The 21,291-nt window shown below is 40.3% G+C and overlaps 1 long non-coding RNA gene across 1 annotated transcript in view; it reads left to right on the top strand.

Moving 5' to 3' along the window:
- LOC108642138 overlaps window positions 1-21,291 on the top strand; it is an 83,373-nt gene that overhangs the window by 34,133 nt on the left and 27,949 nt on the right. The window contains exon 5 of the long non-coding RNA XR_003916401.1: window positions 5,346-5,534. This is a non-coding gene — a long non-coding RNA (uncharacterized LOC108642138). The remainder of the gene's footprint in view (window positions 1-5,345; window positions 5,535-21,291) is intronic.

The raw sequence follows: 21,291 nt of genomic DNA, 5'->3' as shown, positions 1-21,291 counted from the left end.
TTTTAGAATATGTGCAGCTAACCTACCTCTGATTTGTGCATTGCTATCACATTTTCTGGTCTCTGTTTTTTCTGGATAGGACACTTGGGATGTGATCCTTTCAAATTGCCTTTTAATTTTACTCCCCATGAAATTAATTATTGACAAGTCCTAGAATCTGAGCCTCTCTAACCAACTGTTCATGGATTTGTCATGTACACTTACCAGTAAAATTCACAAGTCACATTGTACTATGAATTGTATAAGTCGGTTGGAGAACAGAAAAAGTGCTGCTTGGTTTATCTAAATAATAAACACAGTTGTAATGGTAAACATTCACTCTGAACTTTCCAAGAACATCTTGTAGCATAAAAAAATTTACTGCAGAAATTCTCAGATAGTGTTTTTAGATAATGGTTAAATGTAAGAATTTCACTGTGTTGCAGGAACAGTAAAAAAAGATGAAATATATTGAATAAAGATTTTATTGTGAGTTATTTGCTCAGCTCTGTAGCACCATCAATTTTTTCTCCCTATATAAAAATAATGAAGTCAATAAATGTGTTTAGGTGACCTCTGAGACTTACAAAAAGGATGTTATGAGATGGGTGAATACTGGATGCAGTATTTCATTCAGATGCCGAACAGCTGTTGTGGTAGACAGTGCTGGCATCCTATTTTTCACCCTTGATGCTGATGCAAATTGTATTTTGATTGTATATATAGTCTATCATATTGTAGGAATGTGAAAAAGACTACTGACCTGTCAACCCTTCTGTCCCACCTGGCTGTGCCATTTTCTGACGTGTGATTGCACACAGGAAATCCAGGAACTTGGTGACCAGTGTGGGAGTCTGCACACAGATTGCCCAGCCATTCCTGACAGCCAACCTGGTGGCTGCATTGGGCTGCAGCCTCTTCCCCAAACCCCCTGGGCCATATTGTTGTCCTGATGATTTCAACAGGCATGTGACAGAGGTAAGAAGGGTTACCTGTTTGTTTTTTTTCCCCTGGAAAAGTAAATTTTATTCCGATTCATTTATGAACATCTGGACTCTGTCCTGACCCTGTCACTGTGGGCTGTTAATTGTTCCATCTCCTTTCCAAATGAGTGGTCCCAGCTTGCTGCACATCACGTCAGAGAGTAGCAGAGATTTGTTGTGGATCTGGATTGCTTGTGTATGTTACAGAATGTCTCCCATGAATAACAAAATGGGAGGGGATGGCACTGCATGCTTCCCTCCCATGTGTGGTGCTCCTGGGAAGTTGTCTGCCTTAGTACCTGTCTTTTCATCAGTCCTAAGTGTTCACAGAAACTGTAGGAATATTTTTCAAGGAAATATACAAATTAGCACTTTAGGACTATTCCTTATGCAGATTTAATATTTATACCTGTTGTACCTTTTTCCTTTGCAGGATGATGAAAAAGAGAGGAGATATGCATTAATGTTAGCAATTAACATCATGAGGATTCTGTGTTAGCTTAACCACATTTTCTATGTATGTTTTCTGAGTTCAGTATTTATTTTCTTTTCAGTCTGACAGCTATTCAAAAGGAGGTGCACACTTTGTCACTTACAGAATGACCTCTGTTGTAAATTGACTGAGTGTGTGTGATTTGCCCTGGAGCATCTTTTTTAAATCATTAGTATAAATCAGTCAATAGATTCGTTTTAGCGACATCTGAAAAATTGCAGTAGTTTGGAAAATGTTGCATGCTGTTATATGTTATTCCCTTTGAGTTCCAATGGTCTAAAACATGAGAAAATTATCCATTTTAAAAAGTAGATTACTAGCACTTTGATTAAGCAGCTTTTGTTTTAGAGGGCTGTATGCATTTATTCAAGAGACAGTTGACAATACCTGAATTTTTCTGCTTATTTAAAAAGTACTTCCAAAGTATTGCTCCATAACTGCTCACGCTGAAAATAAGGCTAGAAAAGGATCCTTTTGACTTGCATATGTGTGACATCTTCCAAAACAAAGTTCCCACACTCTGGGATGTTCCAGCAGCTCTGTATGACATTTTCTCTGTATGCTGATCCTCCGCAGTTGCTGAACTACCCTGGTGGTGACCTAAGACTCTTAATGTGGGAAGCAAAGGAAGGATGCTGGTTGTAGGCAAGGGATGGAGCTGAGGGTGGTGTTGGCTACAGAGGGAGCTTGCTTGGGAGTGAGGGATTTGTTAGTCAAAAGACAAGTTCCAGTGTCCATTTTAGCCTGTTAATGAGTCACTCATTAACAGCCCTGTCGGGCTCCAGGGGCTGTTCAGCTTCTTGGGTGCAGTTAATCCATGGATGCTTCTTTGCACCAACCAGTTCTTTGCCACTTGCTGAATTCTTGCTCGTGGAGTCCAGCATTTTTTTAAGGGAGTAGGATATCATTTCAGCCTCTGCCTTTGTCAGATTTTGTGGTTGTGCAACTCTGTGTTTCTGTTTTCTTTTCAGAGTAAGTCTGCCCTTCATAACCACAGGGAGACTGACTCCAGTGAGGCTGACTGCCATGAGAAATGCTCTCAGAAGGACATCTAAGAGCCTTCATATTCATTTACTAGAGTTCTCTTGTTTGTTACTTGTGTGAATAATTAAAAATAGGGGTTTTTAGTAGTTTAGAAAATTTAATCAAATCTGAAAATACTCTTAGATCCTGAATTGGTACCAGCTTTGAAAATGCTGACCACAATACTTCCATCATCCCAAGATGAACCTTGCCTGCCTTTCTAGCTGCACACAGAAAACAAGCTGTTTAGAGGAAAAAGCCAGGCATTTTATTTTTTTTTTTTTAAAAAGTCCTATAATTAAGCAATCATAATATCCCTTTAGATAAATACGTCTTGCATTTCCATTTTAACGGGCACTTCTGGCATTTGTTTAACTTTATTTCTTTTTCACTCCATTTTAACGTAACAGAAGACCTACAGCAGGCTTTCTGAGTGCCTCCACTGCTCCAGCCTGTCACAGCCTGTGAGCCTTTCATCAGAGCCCTCCAGACTCAGGCTGGCACTTCTCACTTAGAAGTGGGTTTGAACCAAAAAAAGCCAACCATTTAGAAAGATGCGTTGTTTTGCCCATCTCCAGACCAGAATCTATTAAAGCAATTAAAACTTAATTGTGATCAGGAATCATGTATGTTCATCTCAGACCTGGGCTGTATAAAGTTCAGTGTTCCCCTGGGGTCAGAGCTCTGGGCTGGTTTTTTAACAAGAGCTCAGCCTGCACCGCCTCTTGTTGAGAACAACAGGGGTGCTTCTCGAGATTGAAAATGCCTTTGAAAATCCCATCATGTCACTTTATTTATTTATGTAGATTTGTGTGTGCACAAATATATACAACATGCCCAGAAACAAGCACGCACACATACATGACAGCTCTAGGGTCTGGATTTTCAAAGGAGCCTAGGAGAATTCAGTGAGAGATGGGTGCCTAATTAAAATTCATATCCTTCCTACCTTTGGCATAACTTAAGCCTACAGCTAAGTTAATACCAAAACATGACTAAAGGGCAGCGGGATAATTCAGTAAAACCCACAAGAAGGAAGCCAGGCAAATTAGCCTTCCTTTCACCAGCCTTACATTTTCACATTCTGATTTTCAAAGATGGAAGGAAAATTACGAATGAATGCCAAATCTCTTTAAAAGAGATTAGATACCCTTAGGTGGGTTGCTTTAGATTGTCTGGGGTCAGGACCTCTCTCTGGTTGTGCGTTTGTATAGACAGCAAAAGCAGTCTGATTTTTGTTGGGACTCCACTGTATGGTTGCACCAGTGTATGAAAACCAGAGCCAGGCAATTGAGCACTTTTAGGTATCTGTAAAATCAGAGCAGAAACAGTGCATCTTCTCCCTTCAATATACTGAAAAACAAACAATCAAACAAACAGAACCCCTGCTTTAGGATTCTTCAGAATGTTGTTCCTTATCTACACATACAAAAAGAAAGTCCTGCATCTCAGATGATTCACCAAGCCAACAGTTTTTATGATACTGCACAATATAGTTTACATTCCAGCCTTGGTCCCAGGAGGGAGGAGGGCACCGAGTTCAGTGCCAAACATCTCTGCTTTCTCTATGCATATACTCCAGATAGCCCACCAGAGTAGAAAATGGAATGCATTCATGAGAAAGCATTTTACATCACCACAGATCTTGAAATCTTTGCTGCCCAGGACATATCCTCAACAGGTAGTTTGGCAAAACAATATAGAAGGTGATAATTTTTGTTCTCTGGAGACCACTGTGGGGAGGGAGGAATTTGAATGCCCCTCTTTCCCAGCCTGAGTGAGAGACAGGTTTGCAAATCTAGAACAGAACTGTTTCTTCAGCTGCTGAATTTTAAAAGAAAGTGGCTGCGGATACATTTTGCAAGAGATGCAATCTTTCTGTTTTCCTTAGGAAAGGTTTACAGAACTGGGAAAAATGTTTAGTTCACTTGTCCTACCCTGCAACTGTTGTTGCAGTTGTCTCACTTGTGGTCTCAGACGGTACTGACAGTGGAGAACAGATTTTTAATTAAAGGGGAAAACGTATTAACAAATACCTTACATCAAAGAAACTGGTCTCTAACCTGACTAGCCCGGGATGCTTGCCCCTGCTAGGCTCCTGGACAAACACACTTCACCACTGTGATCTTAAGAGGCTGAAGTATCTTTCAGACAAGCTCATTCCTTAGACTTAATTAAAACCTAGTTCGCTCCTTTATTCAATTTATGAGGCCTAGCCAGTAGGATTAAGCGATTACAGGCAAAAAGCCCCATTTGTGAAACACTCATAAGCTCAAGCTGCTAGACTGCTCAGTTGTACTCCATTAAATTAATAAGGAATGAATAGACTGATCCATTATGAATAAAGCTGTGGGGAGCCTCAGCATTGCCTCAGACTCTCTGCACACTCCTTAGAGAACATTTGTGCAAAATGATTATGTTCATATTCATTCAATTGGAATTCTATAAAAGTGGAATGCATAAATTACTCTAAAGATGGGGAGTTTATCTTAAACATTAACTATGTGTGTGAATTAATAAGACTATTATAAAACCATTAGCATTCAGTGTATTTACCTACGTATGCTGCATACCTAAACTAAATTCAACAATTGTTCCTAATTGCTATTCTTGTTGTGTGATCAAGCTGTGGTTCATTTTCCCTTGTAGTCATAATATTTATGAATTGCAGTTTTTTCTGTTAAAACTTCTCGATCCCCCTTTTCTCCCACCCTGCTTTACACTTGCTCCTGTAGTTTTTCAGAATATTGTAAAATACTGGGCCATTAATGCATTGGGAAGTGAGGGATGCTTACAAATGTGTTAAAATAAAACATTGGATATCATCTACAAGTATGCATGTTATCAACCAAACTTTTATCTTTTAGAGAGTATTAGTTGAAGAAGGATAGCAGTGACTCCTGGGTGAGTGTCCCCTGAATCTGCTGCTGTTCTGCAGGACCCAGCAGTATCCCAGTTTCAAAATAGAGAGAGTGCAAAATTCATCCACCAGCCTTTGCCATGTTGTGAACATCCCCAGTCTGTTTCCTCTGGAAGAACTCCAAGTGACTTGAAAGGTAAAAAACAAACCCAAAAAAACAAAAAGAGGGGGTGGGTTGTGAAAAAAAAAATAGATCCCGTTTTTTAGAGGATTTGGCAAACAAGGGGTTAAAATGAATGAACATGGGTTGCTAAGGTTATAAAAGCAAGTGCTCAAGTAGTGAGTGGTAGGGGAATGCTGCAGGATGAGAGAAGGGCTCAGGGCTGAGCTGCTGGGACAGACACTTTGAGCAGGCAACCTTCCCTTTCTGTCCTTTGACACTTTCTGACAGGGCGAGCAGAGCAGCAAACCCTGTGGGGTTATTGGGTTGATTCACCAGGGACTGGGCTGCAGCAAAAAGACTGCATTATTAGGGCTGATTCGGTGTGATCTCAGTGAAGTGGCAAGGAGGGGGATCTCAGCATGGTGTTATTTGCAGAGCTGTTCCTGAGCAGAGCGAGGAAGTTCCGTGTTAACACAGGTTAGCTGGCACGTCTGACCTTCATTGTTCCCAGTGGAAACAGTGACAGTCTATTAGTCCTCCACAAGGGATATCACTGTCTCACAGCAGCTCTGAAAATCCCCCAGGACACTCCTGGAACAACAATAATTCTGCAAAAGTTCACACGACGTTAGAGCTCTGTGAAATGTTTGCAACAAATCTTGCTTGGATTGGAGAGGGGGATGTGGTAGGAAGGGGGAGAGGGATGGCTTTGAACTCAGCTGCATTTGAGAGGAGACACTAACCTTGCAGGCAAGTTAGACCAGGTGGGAGTTTTGCAACAGGAAAATTGTGCTAATTCTCTTGAAATGAAATAGCCAAATAGATAAAAGAAGGTGGAAATTAGTTTTTTAGCTTAATCTTGCTTCTGAAGTAGAATATCAACCTTCAAATCTGAATTTTAAAGAGAAAGACAAAGAATTTAAACTATGAAACTCATAGGGGCTAAAAGCCAAAGAAACCAATTTTCAGCTGAACTCTTAGGAAATGGAGTGACAGAGTTTTAATACAGCTTATAGGAAGCAGTAGCTGAATCAAAGTACTATTGCCTTTGATACAAAAATAATGCTATGTATGGGTAAGTATGTCTGTAGATTTTTACACAGAGTGGTTGCTGAAATCTTTTCATGGCTGTACTTTCAGAATAAAAGGGTAGGAGTAAAGAGAGTCTTAGGTTGACTACTGGATTTCTTACAGCTGATCTTCTCCTCTCTGGTTACACTGTCCTTTCCAACACTTTGTACCCTTCAAATATTCCTGCACCCCTTGGCCTTTGGCACAACTGTGTGGTGTGTCCTGGCCTCAAATGAAACATTTGAACCTGTTTGTGCTTGCAAGGGGACAAATGATGCCTGTACACAGATGATCTGACACAGATGTCCAGGAGGACTCCAGGAAATCAGTAAAGGTGCAGCATGGGCTGTGTTCAGGAGTAACCTCTACTTGCTTGCTGTTATGGAGGTTTTTGACTGCAAGGTGGATCTCAAAGCACAGAGTTACTTGATGTCATTAGGGCCCCTGGATGGCTTAATCCAGGCTTGATCGAAAGGATTAATAAATGAATTCTTGACAGAGCCTGCATGTGAAGTCTGTACTGGAGAAAGGCTTATTCTTTGGCCCAACTCCAAGAGAAACTAATCATCATGAACTTCATGCAGATTTACAATTATTCTTCCCATAGAAAGGGTTAGGCCAGAGCTCTCTGGCAGGGGTGAAGAGCCTGCAGAAAAGGAGAAAGTCAAACATACACAGAACAAACATTGTATGTAGGCTTGTTTCCTTGATATCCTTCCCTTAGATTTTCTACATTTCCACTGAAAACTGATGTAGGAGTACTATCATGTATTAAACCTGATAGAATCGTTACGCTCCTCTCAACTCCAGGAGACAGAAATATCATACAGTCTTATTTTTCCAAGGGAGATGATATCACAAAATAAAGTGATAAGAAAGAAAGCTACTGTGATAGTATGAAATATGTCCACTGGCTGCCTTCAGCACAGTAATCTTTTATGTTCAAACTATTACTCAAAGTAGAGATTATTGAAATGCTGTTCTTCTGTGGCACTCTCTTGGGTGATCTATGGAACCCTGTAGAGTGAAAAGAATCTTATAATTTCTTCTTGTTCCTTAAAAAATGGCAATAAAATAATCTATCTATTACATTCCAGAACATATATATGCATGTGTTGGAAATACAGGATGATAGCAAGGGGTTTAAAAAGTGCTGTTTAATTATCAGATTTCTAATAAACTTTTAGAATATGAAGAAAAAAAGAAAAACTGCAACCTGTTTATTCAGGATTTTGGACTTTCTTTCTTTTTTTTATTAAAAGCTACTTGAAAACATTTTGTGATCTATTTCCAACACTGCATTTGAAGATGTGCTTGAATTTGTTAGGTTATCTCCTACACGTAGGATTTTGTTAAACAAGGTTGTGGAACAGTCATTAAAATGAAGACCAAAGCCCTGTCCCAGAGCTTTTCCTTGGTCTTGAAATTGCTTTTTGCTTTTTCTTTTTAATGCTAAATTTTTCACATTAAACATTACTTTCCTGCCTCTTACTCATGAAAAAAAGGACATAATGAGGGTACAGAGATAATACAGAGGCTGTAGAATTCTTTCATTTTGTAAGGCAACAGACAAATGGTCTGTAAGATCCAGTATCTATCCCAAAAGAAAATTAAAATCACTTGGTCAGCCAGGCAGTGCAAGATGACCACAATTCTTCTGTGATCACTGCACATGATTAGTGTATTCCTAGAACCATGGGGACTGTTAATCCTTGTGACTTAAGCTAAATAGTCTAGCTACAGATGTTACTGCTTTGTAGATTCTGTGTTATTTGGATCTCTTCGTGTGTGACATGGTTTATGAGCTGCATGATGTGTGGTGTGTGAATGGGTGTACAAGGACAGGGGAATGCCTCCCACTTGTGGGGCTGTGTAAAGTCAGAGTTCATTTTTGTGCCTGTGTGCTAAGGGTGAGCGTAAATCTCCTTAAGTCAGGAGAATTAGGAATCTACTTGCTTATGTCCCTGCTTGGAGGCAAAACAACGTGTGTGGTTAAAGCACAGAGGCAGCTGATTTTGTATTACTGCAAGTGGGACTCCAGGTTATTGGAAGATGCCTTGGTTCATGCCTGTGTGCCCATTCTGAGGGCTCTTTCTCCTGCAAAAGCCTTTGCCCCAATGGTGATGTCTGCCACAGCATTCTGTAGCATCCAGAGTATCTGCAGGAGTGTGGAGGAATAACCAGTGAAGGAGTTATTATTCAAGGAGATATTATTCAAGGTAATAACTTGTCTGCTCAGTAATTGCCGGAGGAGGAGAGTGGACACCTCTCAAGGCAAGACTACCAGGACTCTCAGCCTGGTGTTCAGTGGGATACCATAGTGATGTATCTGTGCCTTTACACTGCTTGAGTCTCCTCATCCCTACACTGACAACTGTGGCAGGTCTTCAGGTCTTGGGTGTGTTTAATTGAAAGGGAAAATGGCAATTTAATTCCTGTTCCTATGTCATAGGCAGCAAATACTTCATGCTAGTGTTGGTGATCCCAGCCTGGGTATCATTTCTCTAATGCAATCTAGTCTCAACTTTTTGGAAGACAGATTTGATAGATGATAACAGCAGATATTGTGGACAATACCCTCACTAGTATAAAAGTTCTGGGATTTTCCTGTGTTATACTAATATGTATGGATTTTGTATGCTCAGACCCTTTGTTTCTGCCATGCCATGGAAACAGAGGAGCCACTGTATGTGGAACTGAGGAGTCATTTCCTCCTATACTCAGCACAGGTATTTATTTGACAGTTTGTCATAGAAAATGGAGCAAGGTGATGTTTCTATTGTTGAGATAAAAGATAGAGACCTGTTTATTCTGTCACCTTCTGTAACCTTTTTGGGCAGTATGGATCACTTGCCTTTCTTAAGATGCTTTGATAATACATTGCTTTCCACTTCCTCAAAGAGATTCCTTCCTCGTCTCAGTGTAGCAACAGGTAATGATATGGACACACTTATTAGACTTGTCTTTAGATGTTTTGCATTCCAGTGTTCACATATCATATAGAGATCTTCCCCCTTGAAAACAAGTGAAACTCCAAGGAATAGCACCACCCACACTTAAACATCACAGGAGTCCCGAGGAGGAGACTTCAGTAATAATGTTTGCTTTCTTGGATGTATACATTTAACTGTATTATTAGTCTGGGAAACTATGGGATGCACAGAGACTCAAACCTGGAGGAATGAGCAGCCCTCCTCAATTACAGTCCTCATGAGTGCAGGCTGGAGCTGAGGTAGAAGAAGAGGTATTAAATGTGTGAGGAGCCAGTATGTTCCAGGAGCTGGCACCCTTTTTCTCTGTCATGTTCACTGTGGTGGTTGCTGAGATACAAATCAGTGGGAATCCTTCTAAAGTGGGGCTTGAGTGGGTCTTCTAATAAATTGACTACTCTCTTCCAAAATAATTCCCATTAAAGCATAATGCTGCCAAGAGGGGGATAAAGGTCACCTTGGTAATAAATGATAGCTATGTAACAGTCCAGGAAGAAGTTCTAAGGTTTTCCAAAGTTTGAATAGGGATAAGTGACCTGTTAGGTAATTTTCCATTTCTTGTAATATCTGGCCTTTTTTTGGCCAATTTGCCTGCTCCTTACATGCTCTATTTTGGCCAGTTTCCCTAGAAGTCTGCTAGACACCCAGCATGTAGTAAAGGCCTGCAAACCAGATGACCATATAGCAATGACTTTCCAGTTTCCATTTCATCTGGTTCTGACTTCCCCTGGTACAAGCAGGATTGTACTGGGTACCCAGCATGTCACACCAGTCCCAGTGTGCTGATGTTCTGTTGTCCTGTGGCTGTATCATGAATTAAGGGCTGAAGCCACACTGTCTCTGCTGGTCTGCAAGCATGTAATTCCAATGAGCAGTATCCCCCACAGGGTAATAAACTCTTTAATAACAGTAATGTAGCAACCACAATAATGAAAAAAGTGATTACATTCTACATAAAAATATAAAAGCTCATTTGATCCTGAGGTCCCCAGTGGCACATTACCTGGACTTTTATTTAAAATATAACATTTCTTACATCTCATTCAGGTCCTTTGTTAACACTAATATAAAACACCAGTAAAATTGTCATTGGAGAAATTTAATAAGGAGTGGGTATGGCTCAGTGATGCACACTGCTAATTCTGAGTCCTAACATGAATTTAATGTAGAAAAGCACAAGATGCTCTGCTTGAGTGTTTCAGTGCTGAACCCCACTTTGCATATGCAAGGCAGATCAGAAGATCCCTTCTTTAGAAGCAGGGCTCTTTCCTCTCCTAAAATAGGAATGCTTCTACAAGCACATAAGTTTCATGAAATGTGAGAGTCCCTTCTTGTACTTTTGCTTGCTCTTCATTCATGATGGTTTCCCTGCAAATCCAGGCTAACTCCAGAGATCTAGAATGACACCAGGGGATTTTCTTCCGTGCGTGTGTCAGGGGATCTGAAAGCAGAAGCCAGACAAACCCTAGTCTATAATCCACCTTGCTGTATTTCTATTATATCTAGTACTAGGGGGAAAACAACCCTGCTAAACATTGCTTTCCTCCCAGTATAGATAGTATAGACATTACTGAGCCTGTGGGCAGACTTCAAAAGAATCTGAATTCCAGCAGCAATATTTTTGCGCTGTCCCTTCTTGTAATCTGTACAGTTGAGCAGAAATACATTCAGACTTTTTCCATTTCCTTTATTTTTCTGTCAGTACCACATTATTTCCTACTGAAGACTAGCCTTCCCATCATGTCACTGAGGAATTAATTCCCTGTGCTGTAAGTAAGAACATATGGCAAACCATTAGTCATCAGCCAGTGTCTGGACACAGTTTTGTTCTAGAAAGTGTGCGGGCCGAGATGGTGAGTGGAAGGATGGGGTTTTTAATGGGAGTTTTTATCAGGGTTTTAAATGTTCTCAAATCAGAGACAGGTCTGAAGATTTAGAAAGTTTGTGAGCAGGTAAAGTGCATTAGAAAATCCCCCTGTGAGGTTTAACCAGGGTGTTGTTGTGGACTTTGAGGTTATGATGTAAAGTAAGGTTCTACCTCTCTTTGTATGGAAGCTTCCCATGTTCTCAGAAGCCAAGGGCCTGCCTTCATTTCTAAGTGAGCAAATTGCTTTCTATCAAGTGGAAGCAAACTAATTTAGATAAAGAAAGACATTTCTTCTCATTTTTCAAGTATATGAATGTATTGACTGTCATCCCAGGAGCACTCTCAGAAATTTGTGGCCATTTAACATCATCTCTACCTCCTCCTTGCCTGACATAGTCCCTCCAGCAGCTGGTGAACATACAGGATATGTCATGTGTGTTGTAACCCTCTCTGACCCTGCTCTTCCTCTCATTCTTTGATCATATCCACTGCTTGTCTCAGTAGATGTGTATGGTCAGTCACAGCTCTAGGGCAAGGATTGCCTCTGTTTTAATATGCATGTAATGCAACAGGACTAGTGTTTCTGGGTGTTAATGCAAAACAAATGCATAATGGTAATCAAGGCAATAAACTGCCTGAAATGGAGGTGATAAAGGGTGACACCTTTTCAAAACAGTACCTACCAAATATCCTCTTACCTGAACAGAAAGGTGTGAAGTCCCCACACAAAGAGAGAAGTCCTTTTACAAAGCTTTCTTGTGTTCCTTTCCATGGAGATGACTGCAGCACCAACCAAGATTTTTAAACATCTTTGTTTTTGAAGTGATGAGCCTTTTAAAAATAATATTGCATGGGCAGCCTTAGTGAATAGAAATTGAGGGAGATGTGCTACCATGCTTGTTCTCTTACTAGTCATTGACTGGAAATGCTCACAAAAGGAATAAAAAGTACATTTGCCTTGTTAATACAATTTGTATTACATATTCATAAACCATTTTATAAAGCTCCCAAGGAAAAATTCAATTGTACTGAAAGCACATAATGGTAGAGCGGCCATACAGAAAACAGGCAGCATGTTGCAGAATTAACTGCACAATGAATGAAATGCAATGTCTATAATAAACCCATTCAGATATAAATTATGGGCGAGTAGATGAAATGTTTGTTAAGCAATAAAGCTTGCAACCGTACATATGAAATTGAATGGGATTTATCATAAAATATTGTGGAGGATACAGGCTGAATATGTGTTACAAATTGACTGAATTAAAAGTAATCCAAGGAAAGCAAGCTTTTGGGAGACTGAAAATTTTAGGAAATGAGTTCATAAGCTGTTTAGCTCTGACCCAAAGTCCCCTGGTGCCAAGAAAAAGAGAGGCAAGAAAATAAGAACAGAATAATTTCTTAGAGGACTGCAGTTATGTTGTCTTAATTTTAACCTCCCTAAATTTTGTCAAATAATCAGAGTCCCTGTTGAACTAACAGCATCTCACTGGAGTGGAGGATAGAGAATTTGGCCCAGCAGTGTTTGGTTAGTATGATTTACAGTGGCAGACTTTTTTTTGTCCCCTGAACTATTTATTGCAGTAAGGCTGTTGTACTGAGGGCAGGATAGATGATATTTTGGTTGGACCTTAAAGAGATATGTGGTATGTTTTCCCTAAAGACTTTACCAGATATCTCAACACAAACAACAGAGTTGCTGAAGAACACATTCTGTGGGATTCCATACCAAACTTGACTGAAGTCCACTTCTCAAAATTAACAGAGCCTACGCTTTTGGTCTTGTTACTTCCAAAAACTGAAAATACAGTTTTTACAACATGACGGAAATACTGTGCTTGCAGACAGCAACCAACAGAATCACCAAACCCTTAGAATTATGCTAAAAATTTAAATAGATGTTTATGGGATAGGGGGATAAAAAGAGAGTGGCATAATTTCCAACCACAAATAGCATTTGTATCTATGGAAATGTAGGACAACCTAAGAAAAAGAGAGAAATCAGAGCTGTAGAATCTATGCCTGAGAGGACTATGAGCATTATCCCTTTTCTTGATCTTACCCAAATGCTTTTCAGGTAGTTTCTCTCCTTTTAAAGCAGTGAATAATGACCATTTCTCATAGTAGTTAAATTTATGCAAAGGAGTATGGAAGCCAGAATACAAACTGGTGTTTCTGTAGGGGCTTTAAGATGGTTGTTCTGATTTACAGACGGGGATCCAGCCCCTGGATGAGTGCAGCCAATTGCCACAGACTTGGCTGACATGGTCTTTATATGTCTGCTGACCCTAAGATCCCTGGTTCTGTGGGTGTGTTTCACTGTGGTAACATTCTGATAGAGTCTGTCAGACTGAAGGAGTAAATACATAACTTCCCCCTGACTAACACACCTGACTCACCAATAGACCTCCTTTAATCTCTTTGCCCATGCAGCCCAAGAGAATCCTTTCTGGTTTGCCTCTGCTGCTGTTTAATAAATAGAGGAGTTCCCTGTCTCAGAGCCACATGCAGAAAGCACTTCCAGTGGTTATCCAGCAGCATTTTAATTTCAAGAGATAATGCTGAGCTGTTTCAACGGAATGGGAGCTGCTGGACCATTATTGCAGAGCTAAATATAAATAAATGAGGAGAAATTAACTCAAGTAGACTCCATTTTGCTTCTCTGCCGAATGGATGTGTTTTCCCATGTGTAAGAGATTCCGTGGATTTTTTTGTTCCCTTTTTTCACTGGAAAACCCACACTGACTGCAAACATACATCGGCATCCCGCAGTGTATCAAGAGGCGCTGGTAATCTTACCCTTTTAAGAAACATGGCATGTGCCCAGCACTTTTGGATTGCTTTTTATTTGTAGGAATATAGGCTATGAAAACCCTCTTCCCTACTGAGGAAGAAAAGCCTGTTAACTTGTCAGCCTGCATCTGAAAGGCCAAGGGTTCAAAGCTGCTCATCAGCGTTGGTTGACATTCCCCCTTAGTGCCTTTGGAAGTATCAAGTTTGCCAGTTATTGACTGCATTGCTGAGTTATCTGTTGTATAAGCACAATTTCCATAAAGGACATAAGGCCAGGGACATGTTCACCAGGCGTTTTAAGACATGGTTGATTTGATTTTCTCATTTCTTGTTTTCTCTAAACATATTTCTCTCAAATATTAAATTGTAACAATATTATTGATTGTGTTCTGCTCGTGAAGCAATAGCATCTATTTGGCTTTTTACATTTATTTTTTTTTTCTTAATGATTTGCTCAGAGGGTGGAAAGAAGTAGAGGAGATGAAATACCTTTGTCCCTTGGAGCTGAGGGCATTCCATTGGAGATCAACAACTTGACAGTACAGGATCTGTTAGCACCATGACAGACCAGGCAGAGCTCCTGGACATGAAATCTTTCTCTGCATTTCATTAAGAGATTCAGGGCTCCACATCTAGGCCTTAAGAGTGAAACACCATGTTTTTCTTCAATTAACAACTAAATTCCCACATGATTTGAAGAAATCTGGAGGACAATTCTCTAGGAGCACAAGAATTGTAGAGTCAGCTGAGAGGAAAAACATGCCATGTATAATCTGCCCTGGGCAAAAAAAAAAAACCCATCAGGTTTTGAAAGGCTGAATGCAGGCAATTCAGCAGAGAGTGAGTTCTGGCAGGACCATGGCATTCAGCTGGTAGGACAACAGTGAGGATGGCTCAGTGGATTCTTTTTAGTCTTTCCTATGTTATTGCAAGTGAGGAGGTAATGCCACTCAGCGAGGCAAATTTCATTCTTAGATTCATGCGCATAATTATCAGTGACCTTTTGTATCTGAGAGAGAATTGATTTTGATGGGAGCTCTACCTCCTGCTCTTCGTGCAGGGTCTTGCCCAATTTGTTTTACATGCTCAACAGTCATTATTTGGATGAACCAATCATGGAGATTGGCCATTATTGATAGATCTTCCAGGAAATATTGTCAAAGTTAAGTAAAAATAAATAAAACATTAAATTAACATGAACATGGGTTTTTCCTAATCAGATACATGTTTCGGTAGCTCTTGCTAAAGTGGCCCAGTTTAACCAGGAGGATGCAATTGATATGAAAGGTTTATTAACAAAAGCAATTCAACATATTCGTCATACACAGGGTAATATTGCACAGGATAAACTAATCTGGAAAAATTAAAATTTTCCTCCAACAAACTTTTGGTGAAAGATGCACAGACCCGAGTCAAACTTTCTTCTGAGGTTCGTCAAAATGTTATAGTAAATTTTGCTATTCTGAAACAGATCTCATCCTGAGGAACTGCCAGGTTTTGTGACACACCAGAATAGGAGGTCAAAGGACTCTTATGACTTATATGTAATTCCCATTTAGCAGGTGGGAGAAACAGGGAAGTGCTCAAACTCTTGGATGCCATAATTTTTGGTGTCATAATTAAACGCCACCTCCTGCATCTTCTAGAAGACTCTTTCTTGGGCACAGGAGGAGCTCTCAGCTTTCTGACTCAGATAGAAAAATGTTTTGTGTCTTCCAAGATGAAGGTCCGGATCATGGTCTGGAAGGTTGACAGTGGTGCAGTGAGTGCCAGAATCTCCCTCTGGCTTTATGGGAAGCGGTAGGTGCTCAGCGCCTGCATGTCTCTGCTAAAAAAATTGGGCTCCCAAAATTAACGAATGCTTTTCAAGAATTTTGTGCAAACAGCTTGCCTCAGTGAGTCAGTAGCAGAGGTATGAGTAGAGCCCAGGGCTCCTCACTCCTGGCCCCGTGCACCAACCACCAAGGCCGTTTGCTTTTCTAGCCAGCGCCAGCGTGAAGATGTGAGAATACCACAGGCAAAATCTTTTACTTTTTTTTTTTTTTTTTATAAGTTTTCCACTCAGTTTTGCAGACTCAGAAGGTTTGGTTAGCTCTCCACATTGAGCAAGAGATTAATATTGGCTCGGCTGTGGAGTTTTGCACTTCTGGGTGTATGAAAGATGAGTCTTTCCTCTTGCCTTCCCCGCTGACCTCTGCTTGAAGGTGAGTGGAGATGTGTGTTTAGTTATTTTTGCTTTGAAGAAACAGGTACAGAAGGAGAGGTGAGCAAGGAGAACTCAGCCTGTTGGGGTACCAGCCCCAACCTCTCATTGGCAAAGAGCAAAGAGGATGGGGAGAATGGGAGGCCAGGAATAGCAAATGGTCGATGGTCCTGGTCCGTGCTGTTGATTACATCCTCTGGTGATCCAGCCAGGGGATCAACAGGCCAGTTGTGCCCAGTCATTAAGGAAAGGCATGTCTGTAATTAATGGCAAAGGGCCTGATACAATAAAAGGCATGTCTGCCTTCTGCATTGCAAAGCCCGCATAGGGCTGCAAGAGACGCCAAAGAAAATCAATGTTAAGCAGCTTGTATGGATTTGTGCAGACCTTTACAGTGCCAAAGTCCAGACATATTTCTCATTGAGCTGAGTCCTCATATGTTTTATTTATAATTTAATGCTAAAATTTATGAAGGAGGTGCATGGCAGAGGGAGAACCCGTAACCTTGTCATTTCTTTTCTTAAAGCAGCAGCTACTAGATCTAGGAAAGAATTATGTCCTCCTCCTTCTCCCTGACTCTCCAGCGTAAAATGTAACATGATAGAAATTTTATTCACTCTGAGTTTGTTTGCACTGAATTGGTTGTACAGCTGGGGTGCCCGTTGCATATCACACAAGTTTTTATCAAAATCACTAACTGCCAATCACTTGCTCTAAACTAAATCACCTCAGCTGTTATTCATCAAGCCTGCCATGTTGCATTATAGACTTTCATAACTCAGACACTAAAGGTATGAAAGAAATTAATTACCTGTATTATTTTCCATAAAAGCAAATAAACAGCACTAGATGCCTTTTTTAAACTCAATCAGAGGATTGATTTTAAATCAAATTGTATTTCATGATAGTTCAAGCACTCACCACTAGAAGCTGTAATCTTGGAACTTTAAATATGGATACTGTAATTCCAGATACTGTAATTCCAGCAATGTCACATGCTTCAAACATTTGTATTGAAATTTAAACCGTTGCCGTAAGAAAATGTTGTGGTTTAACCCCAGCTGGCAAATAAGGCTCGCACAACTTTTCTCCCTCTCTCCCGCCAGTGGAATGGGGGAGAGAATTGGAAGAGTAAAAGTGAGAAACTTCATGGATTGAGACAAAGACACTTTAATATGTAAAGCAAAAGCCACACATGCAAGCAAAGCAAAACAAGGAATTTGTTCACCACTTCTCCTGGCAGGCAGGTGTTCAGCCATTCCCAGGAAAGCAGGGCTCCATCATGTGTAACGGTGACTTGGGAAGACAAGCAACATAGTGCCAAACATCCCCCCTTCCTGCTTCTTCCCTCAGTTTTACATGCTGAGCGTGACACCATATGGTCTGGGATATCCCTTGGGTCAGCTTTCTCAGCTCTGTCCCCTCCCAGCTCCTTGTGCCCCCACAGCCTCCTTGCTGGTGGGGTGGGGTGAGGAGCAGAAAAGGCTTTGTGCAAGTGCTGTTCAGCACTAACAAAAACATCCCTGAATTATCAACACTGTTTTCAGCACAAATCCAAAACACAGCCCATACCAGCTACTATGAAGAAAACTAACTCTACCCCAGGCAAAACCAGCGCGGAAAATAAAAGGAGTATACATAAAAATGTATTAAACATGACAGCAACATTAACAGCCTTGTTTGGAGAGAGGAAGGATTTTAACAGAATACATTATTTACTAGTCTCTGTTGTGTTGTTTGCACCATGATGTCAGGATTACATTTTCCCTGAAAACGTGGATCAGGCTTTTCCCCTTCTGACATCAGCCACATTTGTGTTACGACGCTCAGATGAGGCACCAAGGTGCAGGATTTCAGCTGGCAGGCATCCAACCAGATCAGCACTGCAGAGCCAGCTCAGCTTAATTGAATTGTACTGGAAACCTAAAAGAGAAGAGGCTGCCAGGGGAAGAACACGGGTTCCTGCAATGGAGAAGACCTCAGGACAGGAGACCCTCAAAATGTTTTGTTCCGTTTAATTGCCTCTTACAGGTAAGAGTCCAAAACTCACACAGACTCATGGGTAAGGATCCAAAAGTTGCATATATTTTTGTGTTCATTTAAGTTACCCAAATGGCCTGGTTCAGCAGAATCTGAGCTGGAAGTCTCAGGGAAATGGCTGTCACATGAGATGTTCAGTTAAATTTAGTTAAACAGTTAAATATTACCACTTTTATAAGCAAAAGAACAGAAACTCCACCTAATCCAAAACATCTCACATTTTCTGTAACAAAAACATGTTTCTTCTTTTATCCCTCCCCCCTTTTGGGGGGCCTTAAATATGTCAGTTGTTTAAAAGATGTGACTGCCCTTATAAATGTATCGAAGATAAGCTAGGTTGTAAAGGATTCAGGTTCATGAACTGTGTTTATACAGTCTATTGTTTAGTACTCATGAATAATTGATTCTTGTCCTTCCTGCAGAAATATTCAATCAGATACCATTCAAATTGATAGCAGGTGTCTGATCTAGGAAAAAATGGCAATGTTCTTTGACTGGAGATGTGATTGTAATGCAACTCAACTCCAGCCATGGACTACAGAGGAGTGTCACACATTTCAAGGGGGACCTGTTGAGAGAGAGAGTTTCTAATTAAAACAGCATACCGTGTAATTGTCTGGTGTGTTTTGGGTAAGCAACCATCCCGAAGAATGTTTATTGCATTTTATTTTTATGTGTGTTTATGTGAAATGGAGAATGGATCATAATTTTTAAAAATTGCTTGTTCTGGTGAGAGGTTAGGTTATGCAGAGAGAAGAATACAGTTCTGTGTAATTCTGCAGGATCCTTACATACCCAATATTAAAAAACTGACTCTGATTTCCCCAAGACCATGTGATGACCAGGAGACATAGAATAATTGCATTATGTGATACATTATTTAAGATCCAGTAAGAAGGTGCCTGCTCCTTAAAGCACAGAGTTTTTTCAAATGAATTACAACTTTCCACTACTGGAAGGTTCCTGCAAGTCACTTTATATAGTGCAGGAAAACAAAATGTGCATGGAAACAGAGCAGGGAGCAGGACCTGCTTGTGTATCCTCGAACCTTGGAGCACTGCTCATTTCTTGCTCAGGGTGGTTTGTGGACGTGAGCAAAGTTATGCCAGATATGGAAAGAGTAGCTGCAGAGTGAATATAGATATATAACTGGAATTTTGCTCCCAGGCACATGAAAATAAGTCTGAGGAGTCAGAGGTCCAATATGTTCCAACTAAAGTGAATACAAGTTTGATCATTGAATTAACCAAGATGAAAATCAATTCCAAGTTGGTATGAGGAAATACAGGGTATATTCCACCTGTAATTAACTGATATTAGCAGGAACTCTGGAAGAGCCATTGAGTAAATATGTAAATAGTTTTTATTTTTTGGTCACTGTCATGCTAAAAATGTTCCTGTGGGAGGCCTCAGCCTTTGGAAGGGTGTGGAAGAGCAGGGAAGTAATGCTCGTGTGTTTTGCATCAGGGGTCCAAATCACTCTGCATTCTACAAGGGTATTTTTAGGGTTACTGTTTTTATTTGTTGAGTTTCTTCCCCTGTGTCATCCCACCCCTAGATTTTAATGCTTAAAGACATAATTGGAAGCTCTGAAAATTGCTAGGTTGGTAGTGATGACAGTTATTCATATTTCTTTATTTACAGAACTTGATATTTTCATCCTCTTTTCTATCAAAATGACTCTGTAGGTGTAGAAAAAGGGTTCTGTTGTGTAGGATTCATTTCCATTCAGTCTTCCATACACATTTGACTACCAACATGGAAAGATAGTGTTGTTTATGGGTGTGGCATCCTCAGGCCACAAACATTGGTTCAATAAATGGTCAGTCATGAGAGGATAAGAGTTTTGTGTAGTCCTGTAAGATTTACATGTTTGAACGAGGCAGCTCTTGGCACTGAATAGTTCTCCCACATTCTTCAGCTCAGTAGCTCTCATGTATTTCCAAAAAATTAATTCAGCTGTGGAGTGTTAACTCTCATTGTTTATTTGCATCTTAATGATGTCTGGCAATTCTTCAGTGGTACCAAGTACCTTCCCCCATGTCTCTCTCAAACCTTCAGACCCCTCTTACAACCCTCTGTGCACTTGATCCATCCTTTAGATCTGTCTTAGAGCTCTGCACTTGTTCCATGCAGTCCCACAACACAGAAACATTTTCTGTTATGAAGTGGGGAGAGGGAGTTGGGTCCTGCATCTGCCACACAAGCTGCCAACACCAAGGTGTGTTTCAGAGGGCTTTGCTCTTGTTGATTCAAAAGCCCTTTTTGGGTTGCTTATTTGGGTAAAATGTTTCTGCTCTAGAGCAGCATAAAATGTAAAAGTTCCTTTTCTTTTTCTTTTTTTTTTTTTTGAATACTGTCTGTTTGTGAAGGTTCAAACAAATGCTTTACTTATACTCTGTCTGCTCAGCACTCCAGTGCACAAAACCCAGTATTTTTAGGGAGCACAGACCCTGAAGCCAGTAGCACACTAAAAATGCTCAATCTTCCATAAATATTACCCTTCCCCTGACCTTCCTTCATTTTCCATGCTGGATTCCACTTCTGAATCTATTCATTTTGAATAGGCAGCAAAATCCTTCCCTGGAATAGACAACACAGATACACCTTGCCAGCTGTAGCAGTTCGTAATGTATATATTATTGAAATATTGGCAGTGGTCTCTGAAACCACAAACAGAATTAGTTGTACCCAGAGAAACATACTTTCTTTCAGTGGCTTGAGTAGCCAACAATTACTAAAAATATCCTCCTCCTTTCCATAATTTCAGAAGATAACATAGTATTTAGTGTATAAATGACATAACACATGAATCAGCTCTTC

Source organism: Manacus vitellinus, unplaced genomic scaffold (assembly GCF_001715985.3).
Source record: "Manacus vitellinus isolate BGI_N305 unplaced genomic scaffold, ASM171598v3 scaffold_10_pilon, whole genome shotgun sequence".
Lineage (NCBI taxonomy): Eukaryota > Metazoa > Chordata > Aves > Passeriformes > Pipridae > Manacus > Manacus vitellinus.
Note: the sequence above shows the minus strand (reverse complement) of the source record. Positions and strands in the feature narration are given on the sequence as shown.